This window comes from Neolamprologus multifasciatus, chromosome 22, assembly GCF_963576455.1.
Source record: "Neolamprologus multifasciatus chromosome 22, fNeoMul1.2, whole genome shotgun sequence".
NCBI classification, from domain to species: Eukaryota; Metazoa; Chordata; class Actinopteri; order Cichliformes; family Cichlidae; genus Neolamprologus; species Neolamprologus multifasciatus.
Window position 1 is genome coordinate 7,311,889 of NC_140459.1, and position 22,157 is coordinate 7,334,045.

At 41.7% G+C, this 22,157-nt stretch overlaps 1 protein-coding gene and 1 long non-coding RNA gene across 2 annotated transcripts in view; both read right to left on the reverse strand.

The window, feature by feature from the left end:
- Nucleotides 1–22,157, reverse strand: part of LOC146492794 (microtubule-actin cross-linking factor 1-like) — a 119,676-nt gene that overhangs the window by 20,632 nt on the left and 76,887 nt on the right. The window lies entirely within an intron of this gene.
- LOC146492795 (uncharacterized) lies at nt 13,478–21,684 on the reverse strand. Its single transcript, XR_014871920.1, has 2 exons — nt 17,415–21,684; nt 13,478–15,529 (listed from the first exon to the last, which is right to left on the reverse strand). It is a non-coding gene; the product is annotated as an uncharacterized LOC146492795 (long non-coding RNA).

Sequence of the window (22,157 nt, forward strand, 5' to 3'; positions counted from 1 at the left end):
TTTATGACAGAAAATAAAGAAAACCTCAATAGGTCCCCTTTAACTACAGTACTATTTTCATCAGGTTAGAAACACTGGTAAGTTTCTTTGCGGTCCTCTTTATAAACTAGAGAACTTTGGCTACTGGGTGACCCCTCGTCTGGGGATCCTCAGCCCTTCCCATGAGGGTGGCACGGATGCCCCTCCGGTGGTCCTCCTTGGGCTCTTGCACTCTGGGGCCTCTGGATGTCTGGGGCCTGGATCTCCTCCATGCCTGCTTCATGCCCTGGGGGACGGGGCTGTGGCTCTCTACATCCTCTTGCAGACCATTACATGGGGAAACCATTTGAATACAAGCGCGCCGATCCACACAGGTGTGCACACGGGTGTTCACTGTTCATAGACTTAAATCACACCTTTCTTGGCTGCTACTTCAAAGCACATTGTGCGCTGTCTGTCCTGCGTGCTGCACAACAACATTCAATATTTAGTATTTACTGCTGTTTACACTTAGCTAGATTAATGTGATGGTGTTGTGTTTAGTATGTTGCTTTGTTTTTTTTTTTGCTTGTTTTCTATTCTTTTTCTCTCAACAGGTGATCCAGGAGATATTTTTTTCCCTTTCTCACTGTCCCTCTCCCCTTCTGTTTTTCTTTTCCTTCCTCTTTCTTTCTCCCTTTCCTATCCCTCACTCATGTCTGTCCCGTCTGTAACAACTGAAAATAAAATAAAATAAATAATAAAAACAAAGGTCGATCAAATGGACCAATATGGCAATGCCATGATGATCCATTTGGCAAAATAAATCCACTGGGTATCCTTGTTGGTCTTCAGACAACAATTCTGACAGCTAAAGAACCAAATGGGACATGCAAAAAAAAAATAAATAAATAATAATAATAATAATAATAAACTAGAGAACTTTGTTTCACTTCCACCTTCATCTCTATGTAAAAAACAAAACAAAAGATCTTTTTATTCAGGTATGCATTTCTATGTTGCACATACGTTGTTAGTGTTACGTTAAAGTAGGAGCGCCCTGAGTTCAAACCCGTCTGAACCTTTTGTTCCACACAAAAGCTTCAGAAGCATTAATTTAGCATTCATGCTAGATTACGGTTATTTAAAGAGGCATTAAAGAAAAATCACGTGCGACATTTACAGGAAGTACACGCTTCTTTGTCGGTATTCAACCTCGAGCTACTAAAGCTTTTATCTAACATCATTCTTTCCATGTTGGAAGAGTTACAGGAATCTTGACTGACTGTTTTATTTATTTACACATCAGACAACATGTAAAACTGCATTTTTAATTTGTTTTAGTTAGTTCATCTCACAATCTACAAATCACATACTGGTGAAGTAATATACTGGTATTTATTTCACAAGCATGGAGGTAATGATTTTTAATGATTAGTAATTTACTCTTACATCCAGCTTGACAGGAAGCACTGTGTCCACTGTGCTGGCTATACAAACGTCTCTTAGTGCGAGATGAACACATCAAACTCTCCCGGTGCTTGGAAAGTAAGTTTCGTTTTGACATGAGCACTAAGCGGATCGTTGCACCCATTCCAGAGATGACGGGAACAGAGCCAGGAGTCATCAGACAGAGAGAGAGAGACGCAGACAGCGATACCTCGAGATGCCATTAAGAGATTAAAGTACAGGAGAGGGGTAAAGGATAACACAGGAGGGGGGACAGGACGAGGGTGGCCCCCTAGATGAACCAACAAGGATGGATTAACAGGAGGACGCACACAAAACACAGGGTTGGAGGAGAAAAACGAGTGATGACAGACGGGAAGCTGACCCACCTGGAGACCAGCAAGAGGTGAAAAACTAAAGTTTCCCAGCTAAAAGCTTCAGCCGGTGGAATCACGCGGAAGCTCCCTTCCTCTGATAAAGGCTTTCATCTGTGTTGGTTAAACACAGGTTGTTATTAGAACATTTCCCAAAAAGCTTACTGTGTTTCAGGAAGTGACCTGGGGTTTTCTAAGATATGAGGCCATCTCATGATATGAGAAAAATGAGGAAAAGCTCTTCAGGCGACCGTGCTTAAACACTAAAGGAGTCAAACTGGGTCATTAGCCCTGCAGCCTTGCTGCTGAGTCTGAATAAACGTCAGGAGAGCATACAACTCTTTTTCTGCAATTCCTGCAAAGCAAAATTGAATTATATGGCTGAGAAAACAGGAAACGTTTCTGGGCCTGCACACGCAGAAATACAGACACATACACACGTGTGAAAGTTTTTGTTTTCAGCAAACAAAGCCCAATTACCCCTGTCCTCTCTTTCACCCTGCATGAAAGAGGGTAAAAGAACAAGGATGTGAACATTCACATCTCTGCTCTACTCCCTTTGGGCCACGCCGACACACACAGCAGATCATTTTTAGCATATAACTAATATCAATAGGATGCAAAGCTTATAACAAGAAGCTACATCAACACAACATACAGATGCAACTATTAACAAGCAGTTAGCTGAGCTATGAGTGGCACAAAGAGCGAGACAGGATCAACATGAACTGAGTTTTCCTGCCAGTAAGAAATTCAACGAGCCTGATGAAAGCACCTCCGGCTATCAGAAGCACATCCAGGTTTAAATATGACATCTAAAGGTCCTCGGGCCACAGTGATAACTAGTACTGATGAATATGACTTTCCCCTTCCTGCTGTCACAAAGGCTAACCTATACATCTACAGTAGCTTTAGGCAACATGAAGCACATGTGAGAGGAAAAGGAAAACATGCTAATCTTCTTTCTTGGTAGTAGCAGGTGATACAATCAACACTGCTCTTATATCAAAAAGGAAGCTTCAGCCAGGAAACAGCTGGCTCAGTTTAACATAAAAATCATGTTGTCAGAGTCTAAAATAAACTTCAATATGTTTGCTTGCTGTTTTAAAAGCATTTACACAGACATTTAAAACCCAGATCTTTGACTTGTAACTGTGTTGCTTCATAGACACGACTTCATTTCATTTACCTACATTCAACAACTGGAAAAAATGACCTCTTTTAAAAGAGATCTCCTATTCTATTGTGTCTATCATTGTAAAAATAAAAACCAGAATTGAAATCAGACAAAATTATTTTTTAAACACTGGTATCAATCCAAGATTAGCGGTTATTCTCACACTGCCACACACACTTTACAAAACATGCTGTTCATGTTATCTTCACTTTGGCAAAATCAAACTATGCAAGGTGACTTGTAGTAAGTTGAGCTCCTCAGAATACAATACACATGTTCAGCAATACACATTTCAATTTGTTACATGATCGATGGATTGCAATGAAGCTCGACTGAGCCCGGGTGGAAGCAGGAAGCCTGCGTGACCTATGTGACCCGACTCTGACGCCGCCTCATTCTCACCCTTCAGGCTCAGGAGGTTCATGAAAACAGTGATGTTGACCCCTGGATCATTAAATGCTGGGTCAAAGCCCTCCTCAGATTATAGGCCAGGGATCACGGGGTGCGCATGTGCTGACATGAGTGCAAGCAAAACACCCAGCTAATCTTATCACACAGTTTGTAGGTAAACATTTCAAACAATCGCTCTGACATGGCTGCTTAAATATGGTTCTTCACAGCTACAGCAGAGAAACAGAGCTGTCAGCCCTGCATGGATAGATGGTGGGAAAGGAGGGAGGGGGGCATATAGAGCAGTAGATTTATGACCCTGTAAGAAAAGAGAAGCTTCATTTATCATTTGGTTTTAGGGTCTTGGTTAATCACAGGTTAATGAGCAGGAGAGGGAAGGGCAGAAGAAAACAGAGAAACACAAAGAATAAGAGTTGAACGAGGAAGAGGAATAAAAACTATTTAAATGGAGACAGATGGAGTAAGCAGCATTCACTAAAGGAATAGGGTGGGAAGATTATGCAGAAGAGCATGGGATGACGAGGATAAGATAAGGAAAGATAAAAGATCAAAGTCCAGGAGGAACAAACACGAGATAAATGGGAAAGTGAAGACAGGTGAAAGTGAAATCAAAGGGGGAAAAACAGCAACAACAGCAGATGACTCAAAGCGGAATCGTTTCCAGACGCTGAAACATGTTTTCTTACTGTTATGTTATTAGATTTTAATTTGTAACTGGACATAAAAGTATATAGTGTGCTAGCAGCCCAGTGAGGCTCTATTAATGCTAAAGAGCTTTAAGCCAAACGCACATAACGTTAAAGCTATTGATTTTTATCATGTACTCTGTTTATCATTTACTGTGCTGTGGAGCTGAGGCTGATGGAAAAGTCAATGTCAAGCTGTCCACTTATTCACATCCACATCACTCACCTTTCACTATGTAGTCAGTTTTTCCATTTTGCACTGCTGCACGACGAAAAAGTGCAAAAACTTTAACAGAACAACTTTGTACCAGTAATCTATTAATTAAAAAAGCTTGGTATGAAACACAGTTATTATTAAATGCATGTTCAGACCTGTGTCTGAAAACTATCTAAATAGGGACTGAAAAGATGACCTGATGGCGCTACGTGAAAAGTTAGTTGATCACCAAAGTCCTTACAATACATGCTCTTGGATACCCCTTTCATACTAGGACAACACCCGTGCACAATCAATAATTTCTGATCCATGAAGACCGACTTTCATGGCTATGGGAGGGGCTAAGCAATATTTGGGAGCCCACAGGATCCGTCTGCCCGTTTTCTTCCCATGGACGTTACCTCAACTTCTCATAACAGCATTATGTAATAATTGGTTCTGAAACATGAAAAATATGTGGGCTGTTTCTCCAAAGGCACTGGCATATAACTGGTTCTGTACCAGTACCAGCATTGCTTTGGTCTAATGAAAACATTTTGGGTCAAGTGGACCGAGTGACAAAGCCACAGACTGCTAACAACAGCTAGCAACAAGCACCAGACCGGTGCTACGTTAGCTCCTCCTTTCTCCAAACAGGTTCAGAGCCGAGAAACAACGAGAGACTAAAGCAGGAGCAGGTGTGTTTGTGAGAGCCGAGGGGAAAGAGCGAGACGTCTATGAAGGAACCGTGAGAGAGATGAAGCTGAAGAAGAAAAACACTTTGATGATGAGGTCAGCTGATGGGAAAAGACGGAGCAGAGCGAGAAAGACAAAAGGTGAGGCGATGACAGGGCCAGGGGCAAAGAATGTGAAGAGTGTACACAAATACAGGGGACCCTACCACATAACCACGGTAACCGGGCCTTTAACCCCAGCTGTTCCCGTCGCCATGGACACCTCTCAATTAGGACCCTTCCTCCACCCTGTCCCATCCTCTGGCCTTTCATTCAGGCACTTGACCTGACCTCCTGAAATAGCTGTAATTATCAGACTGTCAAAGGCATCTGCGGCGTCCGCACCACCAGGACGTTAACGTTTACGCCCAGTCTGGTGAAATCTCTTTAAAATGTTCTTTTCCTCCCCTATTAGTTATTTAATCCAATATGTTAGGATGAAACATGATCACAGCACAGACTCAGAATTTTTAATATACTTTCTATTTGACATAAAGCAGGATAAAATATTTCTGTGAGCAAAAATTAGACATATAAAAATGATGACCATGGCCTCCTTATTGTTCAAAATATAATAAATAAGAACCAACTGTACGGCCTTCCACTAAAAGCTGCATTTTTATCAGCTGGTGCTTGTTTGGTTCAGTCTGACTTCCTAATGGTTTCGGTAATAAAACTGTCTTGAATGCAGCTTGTTAAATGAATCAAGTAGCCTGGAAAGCTAAACACAAATCCCTCTCACTCACGGAAGACTTCCACTTCTGTTTTATGGCTCTGATTTCATGTGTGTGTGCACACACACCTGCCTGTGTGCACGCTGAATTCAGGCTGTGTCACTGTAGCATTCGGCAAGATAGGCTTACGAGTGTGTGAGAGAGCGCAATCGAGAGACAGTGGATTATTGTGTTGGTGTGCGTGAGTGTTAATCTCACTGACGTAAATCAAAGACCACCTAGGCTGACCATCGAACACGAGGGGAGGGGAGGAGTGCTCGCACATCAGAGACAAACAGAAGCTCCTTTCTGCAAAGATCATCACACACAAACACCTACACACATTCACCTACACCAAACGGACACCATTAAAACCAACAACAGCCAACACGGAGTAATTCCGTCACCACTGATCTTCCAAGTACAATACAACCTTCCCCATGGAAACGTGTCAGTTTGACACGAAGCACCTACCCAAACCAGTAGCACCAAGCACAACCAATGTGGCAACAGTTTATCCTCCAATGATAATTCGTCAACCCATTACATGAAAACTGCTCACGAATACCTTAATGTTTTCCTTTAAGTTTCTGATAGTCTTTCTGATATAACCTTGAAATACATCAATGCTGAAGACACTTTGGACTAGGGCTGTGCGATATGACCAAAATCTCATATCCCGATATTAAGACATCTATCGTCCGATAACGATATAAATCACAAAAATGTAACATTTTCTGTAAATTCTGTGAATCTCGGGCAGCTCGACTTGCGGGAAGTGTTTCCAGCTGCGCGTCATGTAGCTGGAGTCGAGTGTTTTAACTGGTGCATGAAACTATACATTTTTAGACATAAGTTGTAACGGCCGCCGTTTTCTTTGTGAGTATTTATTACACGGCGTGCTGCGGGGAAAAGCCTGTTCTAACGTTTAAGTCTACGGTTTATTTTTTAGCACCTGGCGGCTCTTTTTTTACTTCTCATCCGTAAATACTCTGCGTCTTTCACGTGATTCAGTTTCTTTTGAAAAGTCTCAACAGGATCTTGAGCTTTATTGTGAAAGGTTTATGTGGAAAATAAACAAGCGGACACGCGGTTTTACCGTCGTTGTTGCTAACGACAACGCATAAAAACAAACGCTTGTCCGTCCGTAGTGTGGTTATATAAAATATAGAAAGAGAGAACTTTAAGAACTTAATATAGCCACTAGGGGTGGGTTTTTATAATCGATTTATCGATTAAAATCGATTCTGGCTTGGATAACGTAAAATCGATTCATTAAAATCCTGAATCGATTTTTTAATACAAATTTATTTTGCCCGAAATGCCAGAATCTCAGGTGAAATCTCACAAAATTTCAACAACCACCAAACAGCTAAAAATGTAAATGAGAGCAGGAACATGGATTCTGCACAAAGACTTAAACACACAGCGCAGCCCGCGGATCAGAATCAGTTAGATGTCGAATTTCTCACAGTCAGGGCTGAAAGCCGACAGCCCGCTGATTCTGATCTGTCGGTGGGTCCGCGCTTTGTGTTCACGCCCTTTATGCGCTGATTCTAAAGCTGTTAGTTTGATGTCTCTCCAAACAATATTGACCGAACCAGCAGCAAAAGAAGATCCAAACTACGCTTCACATAAACATCGTCATGTATTCACTCTTACTTTTACTGTTTTGCTTCAACCACGATGCACAGCGCTCTCTCTCTCTCTCTCTCCCCCCCCCCTCTCTCTCTCTCTCCCCCCCCCCCCTCTCTCTCTGTATGGTTTTCTGCATTATTCGCTTGCTTGTTACGCACAAGTCTACCTTTGTTTACAGCGCTATCGGCCGACTTTTTTTTTCTTTCCGTTTTATATACTTCCGAAAAGAAAACCTAATTTCTGCCGTTCAATACTGAACAAATTTAAACTTTTTAAAATTATGCAAAATGCAAAATGCTTAGCCGTGTCTCTAATAAAACCGCGGTAACTTCAGAGGTAATGTTCATATGTTGATTAATGGTTTTCTTTCGTTTTTGATGTACTGCAGAATATTTTTATAAAATCCCAGGCCAGGAAAAATCACCTTCGTGTGTTTCTGTGTTTTATCTTCAGCTACTTTGACACAAAGGCCTCTGCTGTGATGCTCACACCTTTGATAAAGTCTTGCGTGTGTCAGCTTCCTTTTTATAGATACAAAAATATGTAAATGTACTGATCTGAATTATAATATTTCTGACTGTCAAAATTTCCCATATTCAAATCGAAGTGAATCGAATCGAATCGAATTAAATCGAATCGTGGATCGAATCGATTCTGGACCTTGTGAATCGGAATTGAATCGATTCTAGAAATCAGTGACGATACCCAGCCCTAATAGCCACTACAGTGACCATCAAAATAATGAAAAAATATTGCGGTAAACAGTTTATTTTGCGACACCATGAAACAAACGATAGCGTAAAATGAAACGATAGATGTTTTTATATCGTCATCCGATATATATCGTTATATCGAACAGCCCTACTTTGGAGCATGACAGCTACACGTTTTTACTTTGCAAAAAGCTCCACAACCATAACTTGCCCCCATCCAATTATTCGACACACAACCCAATAAATGTTCTTACTCCCTCTGGTTCAGATCCAGTGCTTTCCAGTACACAGTGTTTCTCTCAGAAGGGATGCTTAAAGTTTTTAAGTGCCTCTTTAGCTTTCTTGGCATGATGTTCACTTCAGTTAAATCCCCTCCAACAAATGATGCACACAGGCTGAAGGCCGTTAACATCCCCACTTCAGCTGAAGAATAAAAGCAGTGGCTCTCACAGTAATGTCTCAATTTTTTCCCATCTGTGTTTGATTTTATCTGCAAAAAAGTGATCGGTTTTATGTTCTCACAAATGTTACCCTACTCAAGAGTGTATAAATATTCCTCTTTTTCTTGAGGTTTCAAATTTTTTGACATCATATGTGGTGTCAAAAAACCTGATCTACACAGGATCCAAACTGCACGACCCAATGGACCCGCTTATAAAATCCTGGTCCAAGACACCACATGACATCATGTGTGTTGTGGTTACACAAGCTATTATAGCGGTGGTTTTAATGTGGTGGCAGATCAGGAAATGAATGGTCCTGAGTGGGAATCTTGGAGACAGCAGGAATGTGAATTGTGCCCGACAAGCACAAAAACATAGAAAGTGATCAATGGCAGCCTTAATTGCTTTGCATTGCACAGGTTCATTAAGAAGTCAGGTATGTTAATGCTCAGTCTTTTTACAAAGACAGACAGTAATCCTCTTTTAATGAGCTCCCACAGAGAGGAGACAAAAGACAGTATTTGAACAATTTTAAGAAAACTGGCATTTTGTTTTAAAGCACAGAGTCCAGCGATGAGGGGGTTGAATGTGACTTTAGGTCAACGCTACGCTAAAAACTAAACAAATGAAGTCGATGTGAACTTCCTATTTTAAGGGAAGCTGTAGCCGATTCAAATTTGAGTTATTTTGTGTAACACTCTCTCATATTTGCTTAGAACAGCTGCGTACTCTCAATTTTTGAATGAATTTGCATGAAAGTTGGTCAGTCACAGGTTCTAATAAGACCATGAGTTATTCCTCCATAGTACAATATTTGAAGCAATGTTCAGCTATTTCAGTTTATGAGGTGTCTAATCTGTAATCTGTTAGATTAATAAAACGTGACAAACAAATAATCGATCATTAAAATGGATGGATTGACGCCAAAAAGCTATTTTATTGGAACGTCGAGGGGAGATGAATCAGATAATCCAAAACTGTCTGTTCTTGTTGCCTGTGGAAAAACGTGGACTGAAGGCTTTCAATAAAACACAAACAACACTTGAGCATGATGAGACGGCATGAAGAAAAAGTGGGCTGAGGTCAGGAACCTGCCAAAAATGCTCAACTTAAAGACTGAAATGAGTGAAGAACACACATGAAGGCAAGAGGAATTAATGAGATCACATGCATTATCGAGAGCACAATAAAAAGCAATTATATTTTACTTCCATCCGCAGAAATGCAACCACAAGCGCTCTGCACGCAGTAAACTCTGCTGAGATTACCCGCTTTTCTCTGTGACCAAACACAAACAGGAAACAAATCCCTGTGTCCTATTTCAAGCGTTGACACAGCCCTTGAAGCGCCACAGCGTGTTTCTCCAACTTCAAAAGCTCTGAGAATAATTCTGAAAAGACCCATTTCTATCTCGGAAATGAACCAGAGGGCAAAGCAAAGCAGGTCGAAATGCATCCTCACAACCTTCCCGAGCTTTGCTCAAACTTGTGTAAATCACAGCGTGGAGAGCAGCCGGCTCACTATCACACAGAGATAACACCAGGTTTCCCACGCTGTCTGTTGTCTCCGGGAAGTGGAGCCAGCTGAGCTCTTTGAGGTAGCACTTGTAGCCCCTGATGGAGTCTGGGTGCAACAGGAAGCAAACAGGAAGCAGAAGCAAGGAACAGACAGCGATCTGCCGCTCTAAGACAGCCGAGACAAAAACACAGCTCAGGGAAAAAGTTTGCCACTTTGTCTGGGAAATCATCGACATCCAATGGGAACAGAACATGCTAATGTATCTATAAATAAGATACTCGGCTAGAATTAGACAATTTGAAGTATTAAACTGCATTTAATGTTTTCAAAACATTTTCGTATTCTGACAGTTTAAGAGAATTTGCATTAAACTCTGACAGCTGAGTTGGCAAATGAGCCAAGTAAGACTTCCTCAGGGCACTCGATATAACTTGAGACACCGAATATATTCAAATATCATCGTTCTGTAAGTATTTATGAGCCATAAATAAGCTGCAGTGCGATTTAGCACCCTAGAGTCAAAAATTATGCTTTAAAAAAACAAAACAAAGAAAATGCACGACTGTGACGCTGAAGGAGCAAAGTGTTGAATGATTTAAAGAGAGACTCCAAGTCTGTCTAGTTCTTACTGAAACGCCCATTTAAAACAGTGGAAACATTTTGGACCCTTAGACGTTCATCGAGTTTTTGGAGACAGGATCCAAACGTAAAAATAAAAACTGTGCTTACCCACCTCTGGTTTCCTATTCCTCGGATCATAAATCATTAACACAAAGAAGTGTTTAGACGAGTATTTCAAGCACTAGAAATTTGAGGGACTTTATCTTTTCTTTATTGAAAACTTTAAACTTTGTTGGCAAAGTGTCACATCTGCTGCTGAGATTCAAGGGTACGTAACAGACACACCTCCAAGTGCTGGCGCGCAGGTCGAAGCACGTGAACGGCGGATTAACATTGAGCCATAACTGCACTTCAACATTCACGTGGGAGCCTGGATCGCAGACTACAATACAGCTGTGGTTAAGGCTGATAAATCATTAGCATTCAGGGCCTGCTGATGGTGAAAGTCCTGCGGCGAACGCACACGGCCGAGCCAGATTGAATTAGACCAAACTCCAGGTAAACAAAATAACAAATTCAACGAATCTAAACAAATTAACTGCTCACAAGCAAACCGAGGAACATTTGCTGAGCCAAGGAAGAGGAATTAATGACCAGTAGACAATTGGTGGCTTAAAAACCTGATTAACTTCAGGTCAGCGAGCTAATAAAACATCCATCCATTCTGGTGCTGAGATCATCTCATTTAAAACCCGAGACCGGGCCCAAAACGCAAAATGCAGGGCCAGCAAACAGCACCAGTGGAAAACAAGCTGAAACTCGACAGAGCCACAGAGAAGCTGTGACATTTCCAGCCATTCTCCGTGGTGCCTTGACATTTCGGGGCTCGACTGAGGAGCATTTCAAGTCTTGAATGAGAAGTAGGGAGTGTTGATGGGGGCTTGATAAACCAAACATTGTTCTCTCACATTAATCAAGCTTTTATAGTCATTATTTAGGTGAAAATGAATTGAGAAGAGACTGCTTTTATCTTTGTGTTACTGACTTACTCAAAAGCCTTTAACACACAACCAGCATGCATCTTTCTCCTGTATATGAAGCCAAGACCTGCAGCCAGTCTTATACAGTACAAAAGACAGACATAGCCTCCAATCGTGAAAGGTGAATATTAATAAAAGATCCACTAGCATCCCTGCAGTGCTGGGAAAACAAGTAGTGCTTCTTTGGCATTTCACCTTTCACTTCTCTTCCAAAAACACACTTTTCTCCCTCAATATTCTCTTTATCTCCCTCCATCCATCTCCTCCCACTGCTCCTCCTCTCCCTTTTTACCGCCTTGTTCCCTCGCCCACACAGACCGTGTCAGCCAGCACACATCACCTCTCACACACACAGTAATTACATGAACTAACTGTGTGTTATCCTATGTGATTACAGCCCTGTCAGAGCAGGCAGAGGGCTGCGGTTAGAAAGTCGAGGCTGCAAAAGGACGGCGCAGAGAGAGGTGGTGATGAAGTGTTAACAAAATGGTCAACGGCCACGTGTGGATGCGTTAAAACGATTCCAACATCTCTCAAAGCAAAATTTAAAGAAGCTAATTGTCTGATTAACAAGTGACTGGAGGTTTAGTTTCCTCTGACCCAAAAAACACGACGATTGGTCAATAAATCCATCCAATGGAGGGCGCTACAGCCTCACCGGCCACAGTCAGGGGCTCGGAAGGCTGGTTAGGAGCTGGTGTCACACTAACAGACCAGTTCACATGCCTGGAAGCAAACACTGAAGCTCCGAGAGGCAACAGTGGAGCCGCACCCATCTCGGTTGATGCTGATAAATGCTAAGAGCGCTTATCGCACTGAGTACATCTGGGTGGCTGCTACTGGAGACATGTATGTCAATGTGACACCGGGCGGCAGGGTGACCCAGGGTGATGATCAAACACTAAAGAAAAAAATAAATGAATAAAAATAGGAGACGCAGATAAGGATTCGCCCTGCTGAAGCCTCTGCACCAGCTCCTGGGATGATTCTGGGAGCTGTGACTATCCACCCAAAAACTACAGTACATTCATGCTCTCTGTCATACGCCAGCAGAGACACGTCAGCTGTCTGTGACATCTTAAAGACGTCTCATGGACTGCAAAAAGTGCCGTTATTTATAACAAACATTTTAAAAAAAGGAACTGATCGAGCACATTTAGGTGAATAAGAGTTTTTAGCAGCTTTCCGTTTTGTTACATCTTTTCTTTCATAGTGTCCATTTCATTGTGCCTTCACATATAGCACTCTGAAATTGTGTTGTACAGACAATTAAGTTTTATTTTCAATTTCACCTTGATTTTTGGCACAAAACTACATAATCAGGATCTGAAAGCATCCAGAGTCGTGACGACTGGGGTCAAAAACCTTTTATTAGGGTCCAATTTAAAAATTTATTTGGCTGGAGCTGAGAGGATTTGAGTAATCTCATCTCTTTGGCGTATGCGTCTCTGCTTTACACACAGGCAGAAAAACCCACACATCATGGTTTCTGTCTTTCCTCATTCTGCCGCCATAAAAAAGGAAAAGGAAAAACTCAATAAAAAGCTATTATTAGCACCAGTGGCTACAGGCAGACTCATTTAGATATTTTATGGTCCGGTGTTCGTTTGTAATAGGACAACACATCAAGGACACAATATGCTGCTGTCAAATGGATATTCCTGGATGATTAAATACATTTTTATACATCAACTGCTTCTTGTACAACACTGATTTTTAATTCTCCCCATGTGATCGTTCAATCTGTCACTTTCTTTAATGACAAAATAAAATCCTAAATAACGATCAGGTAAGTCCGACACCACTTTAATGGCAGTTCTGGCCATTTTTTACTGAAATCTGCTTAATATGACTCCATCATGCATCATCTGGGTTGCTCCCACTGACATCAGCACCATGCTGAAAGTGTAGTAATGCGCCTGCTACCTGCAAGAACGCTTTACTGACATGTTTTGAAATGACTTTACCGCCACGTTTGAACGTTTTACACAAGCCCGTGCGTTCTGTGTTTAAAGCCCGGCTGCTACAGTAAGTCTTCCTGTGCTAATTCTGGCAGTCTAGCCGGTCTCATATTAACATGGAAACAGCCCCCAGACGTTTATGTAACCCGATCAACAGGCTTTTAAGTTCAGTCGGGCGACTTTGTCTGCTCGTGACACAAAACAATGCTAAGCTAACTCGCTCAGTAACAGTTTGTTCTCTCAACGCTGATCTGAAGCATTTGCTCAAAACAGGTATAAATTAATTATTAATTGTCAGATGATTTGATTTCTTTAGCTTCCATATGTGAGCACTGTGACATTTGAATTCAGGGGAAAAACAAAAACAGCTTCAGGCAACAATGTTTCCAGCTTTTCTTCACTGTAATAAAATCTGTGGTTTTGTGGTTGAGATCTCTTAAAGAGAAGGTCAGTGAATTCAATTATCTTTTAGACTGAGCTGAGCATGTGCCAAATGTGGGACCTAATTATTTATCTACTAAATTATATAAATGGCAAGATTAAAGACACTTAGTCTTGGCAAGGGCTCCACTAATTATAACCAAACACTTCCCGTTTCTCACCGAATGATTTTAGCGTTGACTCACTGATATTTTTATCATTTTAGTTATATTAGGGTATTTTTTAAGCTTTACTCGCACAGCAATTTCTTTCACAGACTTGGGTAAAAACAATAAATAAAAATAATAATATTAAGTTCATCATTAAAGTCAACCTCATGTTTTTCCTGCATAAATTCGTCCAGATGAAAGACAGGCCACGCAGCCAGCTGAATATCCACACAGACCACAGAGCTGCTGGAGCAGAGTGTGTTTTGTCTGTCTTTATTTGGGGCATTTGGGACTTTACAAATACAAATGTTGTAATGGAGATGGAACTTGTAAAATCCAAGCCAAACTAACCAGCGGTTTGGAGGAGGATGCTGAAATGGGCTCGTTCCCGTCTCCATTCAAACATCCAGCTGATCTGTGATCGACAGCAGCGGCCTCGCAGGAAATGCAGCTTACACGCAAACGTACACACAGGCGAGGTGGAGAGGGAGGTGTGTCCGTGTGTGTGTGTAGGAGCGCATCCAACTAGAGCTCACAAAGCTGATTAAAGGCCTGACAGTAAATTGTGTAACTTATTTACTAAGCAAAAACATCTCTTTGGTTCAGTTTCTCGCATTGTAAGATTTGTGTGATTGTACAGCTTTTTGTGAGGATTAATAATAATCAACAGGCAGGTTTGGGCTACTTTTATGGATTGGAAAAAAAATTGTTGTGAACAAGAGGTTTAAGCTAAGTGGGCTGTTCAGACACACAAACATTTGAGAGGATCATACTTTAGCTTCATCTACTCCCTGCACTTTTCTTGAGGCCACCAAACACAGATCCAAACACCCAACACTTTACACTCTTCAACCTCATGTCTGAACAGTCCTGACCTTTGTCTCCTCCTTTGAAAAAACACACATGCCCCAGCATCTCCCTCCCATTAAGGTAATTTTCACAGCATGGCACCGCTCCACTGGCATCCGATGTCATTCACGTAATCACATCAGACGATTCCCTTTGGAAAAAAAAACATGTTTTCAAACCTCAACTTGTTTTTTCATCAAGTCAAAGAAAAAAAGCAAATAAAGGTATTTATAATCCACAAATGTATTCCTTTAATCCAATTTAATCTACTTTGGAGGGGGGAAAAAATTAAGTTTCCACGCATGACTGAGGGCGAAAGATAAAAACTCATGACAGCAGAGACAACAATGGAGCTAATGTTGGGTTTAAAACAGAGTTAAAAACCACTCATATGACTGGATTATTAAAAACTGAGCCACACAGGCCAGCATGCTGCTTTTTTACAGGGTGTGAGCTGCTGAAACAAAGACAACCTGTATGTGAATGTGATGTTGGCTGAGCGTTTGGTCCACTGTAATCTCGATAAACACGTATCTGCTAGGGGTGCAACGATACACAAAATTCACGGTTCGGTTCGGTTCGATACTTTGGTGTCACGGTTCGATATTTTTTCGATACAAAAAAAATGTTCATGCCTTTTTATTAATTTGTCATTTATTAAATTTTCACGGCACATTCTGCACCACATCTCTGTGCGTTCATCATTTGTTTGAAGCCAGCTCACCTCCTGCAACCACTTTTCAGAGAATACGCGCTTCTTTTGTGGTTCGGACTCCTTCTGACATTTCTTTGGAGGTGGAGGAACATCACAGTAACTGCTTAAAGGAGCTTCTTCGACATCTTTAAGAGTTCTAAACAAATGTCTGTCCTCCTGAAAATCTTATGTACGCAAACACGCGTTGCAACTTCTTATCTTGTGCGGGTTTTTATTTTGACAGCGAATGCGCACCTGCGGACCACTTATGTGCAGCCCTGGTTATTTAGCTCGTCATATTGCAGCCACAGAAATTCTTTTGTCCATGAAACCATAAAGCTGCACTTTCTTTTTTCCTTATAGTCTGATTTGTCATAACCTTTCCGTTTTGTGGTAAGCTTTTCTTTGGCTGTCACTTCTTCACGCTGACCTGTCTTATTTGGCTCAGCAGAACTAAAATATATATCCTGCTGCTTTTACACACGCACTAACATAACGCTCAGCGATTCTCTGCGCGATCAACCTCTCACATGTTTAAGCTGCGGGAGATTTCACTTGTCATGTTTGCATAGTAAGCTAACGATTGATAAGACGATGTCAGAGGAATTGGTGCGCAAATTATCATCACTCACCAATCAGTACTGTCGCTCTCTATACACAGTTCACGCGATTGCAAAGTGAAAGCAAAAAACAAGCGCAAATTCAAACGCGATTTCAGTATGTCACATATTGACAGTGGCCGATGCCAATGACATAATTACCCAGCTACATTTCCAAAAGAATGCAAAAGCATTGACATATATTTTTCCTTCCTAGGATAGGCCGACGGGCAGGGCAGAGATAGATTTTGGTAGCCCGACTGGAAAAAAGCCCCGTCGGGCTAGCGATTTTGCGAGCCCTGTATCTGATTGAGGAATCACTCATCTTTGGAAAAGAGAGTTTATTATGGAGAAATGTCTCTTTCCAAAATAAAAGCTATACTATACGCTTCTTCTGGGCTATATTCTCAGCAGCATATTAAACATATCAGGTCCCCATAAGGAGAATCGTGTGCTAACGGCTGTCTAAATGACTCGGGTAAAGTTTGTAGCATGCTGCTTGTTGTTTTTCTCTGCTTCCACTTGTCTTTGCACTAGGATGATGTCGGAGTAAATGTGCAGTCATATTGGTTGTGTTCCCACTAGTGCTGTCAGCGTAAATCTGAAATGACATTAACGTCACAACACGGCAAATCTCCGTTAACGAGCTACCGCGGATCACCTCATGAGTGGGGCTGGAAGACGTCAACACATTAACGAGCTAACTGCGCTAACACACTAGTTCCCACCAATTGAGCATTGCTGGCACATCCAACATACTGTTTTACTTTTGTCCATGACAGGCTTACCTTCAGGGTCATACATCACATGAAAACCAAAATAGTTCCAAACGCCAGATCTGAATGAGGGTGGGGGAGGTTCAATTTGCCATGTTGCAACTAGCCTAGCTTCTGTCTCGCTAGCTTGCCCTGCGCTCAGTGAATCTGTGTTCGACTACTCCGCCTAGGCTGCACTGTCGAGCGCAGATCCACTGAGCGCTCAACACAGACAGCATCATCAGAAGGAAAGTTGATAAAATAAATTAAAAATGTTGTATCGTTCGATACATATGCGTACCGAACCGAAAGCACTGTATCGAACGGTTCGATATCGATACGAGTATCGTTGCACCCCTAGTATCTGCATATAGATATGTGCACAAGCAGCAAAACTGTTGGTGCAGTTTCACTAATCACATCTGATTGTTACTGACCAGTTACAATAGGAAACACTTTGAGACATGCTTTGCTGTAGTTACATTCCCCCAGTGACTTTCCAAAGTCCAGGCTTCCCGTCCATCGCTCCACATCTCTGATGGTGATTCAGAATGATGATGATGATGATGCACAGAAAGATAAATCATCTGATGCCCAGTTCTGCAATTTGTTCCTGAGATTCAGTAAGGTTATTTCTCTTAAAACTGTCAGCCTTTAGCATCAAATTTACCCGCATCTGTTTGTTGGCGTGTTAGCTTAAAGGTAGCGTAGAGGTGTCGTCTAATACAGCGGTCCCCAACCTTTTTTGCACCAGGGACCGGTTTAATGTCAGATAATATTTTCATGAACCAGCCTTTAAGGTGTCGTGGATAAATACAACAAAATAAAACGATACGACCAAGACAAAATCTGTGGCATTTTGTAAATATAACAATAAAAGCAAATTCACTCTGTAATTGTGTAACTTTATTAGCAGCGTCCTCCTGAAATGCGCCGTCAACATTCAGAGTAACATCCTCCTTTTTTCCCCTTAATGCTGTCTGGTCGCTATGGTAACACCTAAATATTTCTTTCAAAATAAGACACAACTACTAAACAAATATAAAGTTTATGAAATATATAGAAAATTTATTCATAACACACGGGTAAAGACCCACGGCAACCGAGGTAACGATTAAAACTCTCGTGGCCGAGTACCAAATGACTCACAGACTGGTACCAGTCTGTGGCCCAGGGATTGGGGACCTCTGGTCTAATATAGAATGCACTGACCATTATGCAAACTGTAGCTACAACTAAGCAGGTTAAAACCTATTGAGATATCTAAGTGATATGGAGGACATTTGACCTCTGACCCTGGACTGGCAGGGCTTTTAAGTCTTACTGATCACTTAAAGAGTGCATGTACCTGCTATATAGTTATTTTATTCGTCACACTTTTAGCATTTAGAAATTCAAAGTGTTAACAAGTACATTACTGCGCTACCCCTCCTGTGGTTAAACCGCCCTCTAACCTTCTCAGCAGCACTTCAGCCACGTGAACCACATGCCTGAACAAAATTATCTGACTAACAGGAAACACTGCATAAGCATTTCTATTTATCTCGAATCAGACCATGTTTTTGTTTCCAAATAGCAACAAAGGGGAAGGGTGAAAAGGATGTTTATTGTTTTTTCTTTGATAAAACACAATTAAACTAAAGTGTATTTCACATTTTTCAAAAATTACATAATAACTGAAAGAGTTTGTGTTTTAACGGATGAATGAAGAGGAACAGTGACTCAGATATAGCAGCTAAAAGCAGCAAGGGGAGAACAAGAGTGGCATAGGAAACACACAGATAATGGGTAAATATGCACTAAAATAATAGGTGACTCAGTGTCTCACACACACACACACACACACACACACACACACACACACACACACACACACACACACACACACACACACACACACACACACACACGCACGCACACGCACGTTACTTTTCCATTCATAAAGTCAAAGAATCAATAAAGTTACACAATGACAAGCAAGTCTGAAATTATTAAACTTGATGTACTGTATAGTAAATATAATATCCTCTTTCTACCATTTCCCTTATGTTTTATAGACCAAGCTACTCCTAAGTTTAAATGATGCAGAAAAAATAGACTTAGATTTTCTGGTGATTTAGAAACAAATTTACAAAATAATTATAAAATCAACAGATTTGCGAATGTGAGGAGCTTCAGTCTGGCATTGGTCAAAAAGCTTTTTGACAATTTGATCAAATGTTGCAGGCTGCAAATGTTCCAAAGTAACTGATTTTTATTAGCGTTTTAAAAGCTAAAAGACAATCAGGTATATCGGAGACCTTTGCACCTTTGTGCATAAACTTGAAAACATAACCTTGCTGTCAGCACTGGGGACATTGACACAAATTTGGTCTGACACAGAAACAAAGGTAAACAGAAAAAAAAGTGAAGCTCGTGCAGATAAACATGGCCAACATGAGGCTGGAGCACATGTCACATAACCTCAGTGAGCAGACAGAAGGAGCGAGAGCAGAAAGTGGCAGCTACTCCTTCCTAAACAAATGGTGAGCAGACTCTCAGACAGCTCTAACGTCCCTGCCACAGAGATATTTGTACCAGGGCTCTCCTGTGACAGGTGACGGGCAGATAATCATGGTCCGAAACAAAGAACTACTACTAGAGAAAACACTGTCCCGGGCCCCGTCGCTGAGGTTAAAGGGGAAAAGAAAGAGGCTGCAGCTCCACGATGAGTGGTCACACAAAGAAAAGTCTAAAAAAACCTTTATTCTCGAGAGTAACACAAACTTTCAGACAGATTTATGTTCATCCTTGTGACAACTATGCATCACTAAAATCTCAAATATTTTGGTATTCATTCAAAATTTAGTGGCGAGAGATTCGTTCAACTTGGTTTTTGGCTTCCACGACATCCTTGTGACGTAATGTGTTTGCACATGATTATGTGTTTGTTCTCATGCCTGTCAGTGTTTGATGCATTAATTACTTTCCTGATGGTTACATTTCCCCACTGTCTTTAAAAGTGGTTAAGGAGTTTAACCTCAACTATAATTTAGGGGGTTAAAGGAGATTGTAAGTGATTGTAAGCCAGTCTGACATGCAGCGCTGTAAGACCTCAGACGGAGCAGCTGTTTTCGTTGGGGAGGGGCTGCCTACTGTGCCGCCTAATATCACCGAACCACAAGGAGCAGCAGGTGTGGCCACGGCTGCCGTAACGCTATCGGGGAAAAGACAAAAAGACAAAGCTGTGGGGTCAGACTCATGTACGCAAAAGAAAAGGTTTCAGTCGAGGAGGTGAGCGGTCCACGGTTCTCACTACAGGATTGGTTTAATTAGTTCTGCAAAAACTGCACCACAAATCACCGCAGACCAACGAGTGAGTGCCCGCTTTCCTCTTTAAACAAAGCACATTTGCATGCCAAAAGAAGGTGGGCAAAGAGCAGATAGGGATGAAGAGGTTGTTGGAAAACAGGTGTTGTGAAACTATTCAGACACTGTTTGGATTTGAAAAGCTGACGTCTCTATTTGATCGAGTGGAGACAAAGTCTGAAAAGGTTTAAGCTCCAGAGTCTCTGACACGAGTATCTCCACCAGTGTAGTAAAAGAAAATCCAACTATGACAAAAAAGCCAAATGCAAAGTATAAAGAAAATAAATATTTCAAGAGGAACTTGACTCAGGTCAGAAACTCGAGGCTTGCTTTGTGCTATGTGTGATAACAGCTGCTGGAGCGAAGCATCCCTGCCTGCTCCCACACGCCACCTGACACTTCCAACCATCCCACGGCCGGCTTTTCCGTTCGGCGTCTGACTTTTGTGGCAGCTCCCACCGAGCTCGAGTGTCAGCGAAAGACAAAAAGCAGAGACGTCCTGACGCAACAACGAAACAATAACAAACAATTAGCAACTACAGAAAATTAGCCACAGAAGCTAATTAAGAGCTTAGAGACCCCCAGGGTGCTGTTAATGCATTCAGGGCGATAGCAGACACCGGCGCTGTTAGCCAATATGAAAGCAAGCAGCCATTTGTCCTTCACTGACCCACGGCTTATCTGGACACCACGCAGTAACTAAACACGCACAGATAAATGCATGAAGTTGAAGCAAAAAGACCCAAGAAAATAAACCAGCAGATGGTTGTGCTGCACATGGTTTAAATGAATGTAAATAAAGACCAATGGCTTATTTGTTTCCATCTCTGCTCCTCTGAAACAAACTGAAGGATTAAAACCCAGCACGATCTGGGCGACCACTGACCTTTTTTTCTCCCTGTAATACCTTAAAGCAAATGGGTGTTCAATTAGCATGAAGTCTCGAACAAAAGTAAAATCTCAACATTACTGTGAGGCCGAAGGTTGAAAAAACAGTGCAGTTTCTGATTGCATAAGGATCCCTGAGGAGCAGGTATTACACCCAACCCACAGTTTTGGTTTATGCTGATTCAAAGCCCTGTTGAGCGACCCACACGTGCAACATGTCACTCTGTTGATATGTGCCAATCCCACAAAAAGATAAGAGATAGGAAACTGCTGTCATTGAAACATTATAACACTAAGACAGCCTCCCTAAAGTATAATCATTCTCTTTTTTTAATCATTATCACATTGTTTAAAAGGACAGGTGACAAGGAAGAAGGTGAGGGTGGGGTACCAACCTCTTTTCTCCTCTAAATCCTGGAGGAACTGCCTGTAAGCAGCCGTGGCGCTCATCCCTCCCTCCCAGAAAAGCGGTGAAAAGAGAGGGAGGTAAAGAAGTGATAAAAGCGAGAAACGATTCGAAGAAGTGAAAAGGAAGTGAAGGAAACTGGTGACAAGCAGCAAAAAGGGAGGGAAAGGGTTCGAGAAACCTCAAGGAAATTAACAGAAGTCAGTTTGTGAGAAAAGGTGAATGAAAAGGCGACAGTAAATGAGTAAAAGAGGAGGAGGAGGAGGAAGGGGGAGAGTTTAGCTGAGCTGTTCGCCACGCAGGATCCAGTTTGTCAAAGGAGAGGCATCCTTAATCACGTAGATAATCCCTCATCTCCCACTCGCTTCTTTTCTTCTTCTTCTACACGTCTTCTGTCTGGCGTGTGTGCGTCCGTGGTTAGGGTAGCTGCGAGTGTGGCTGTGTGTTAACAGCTCT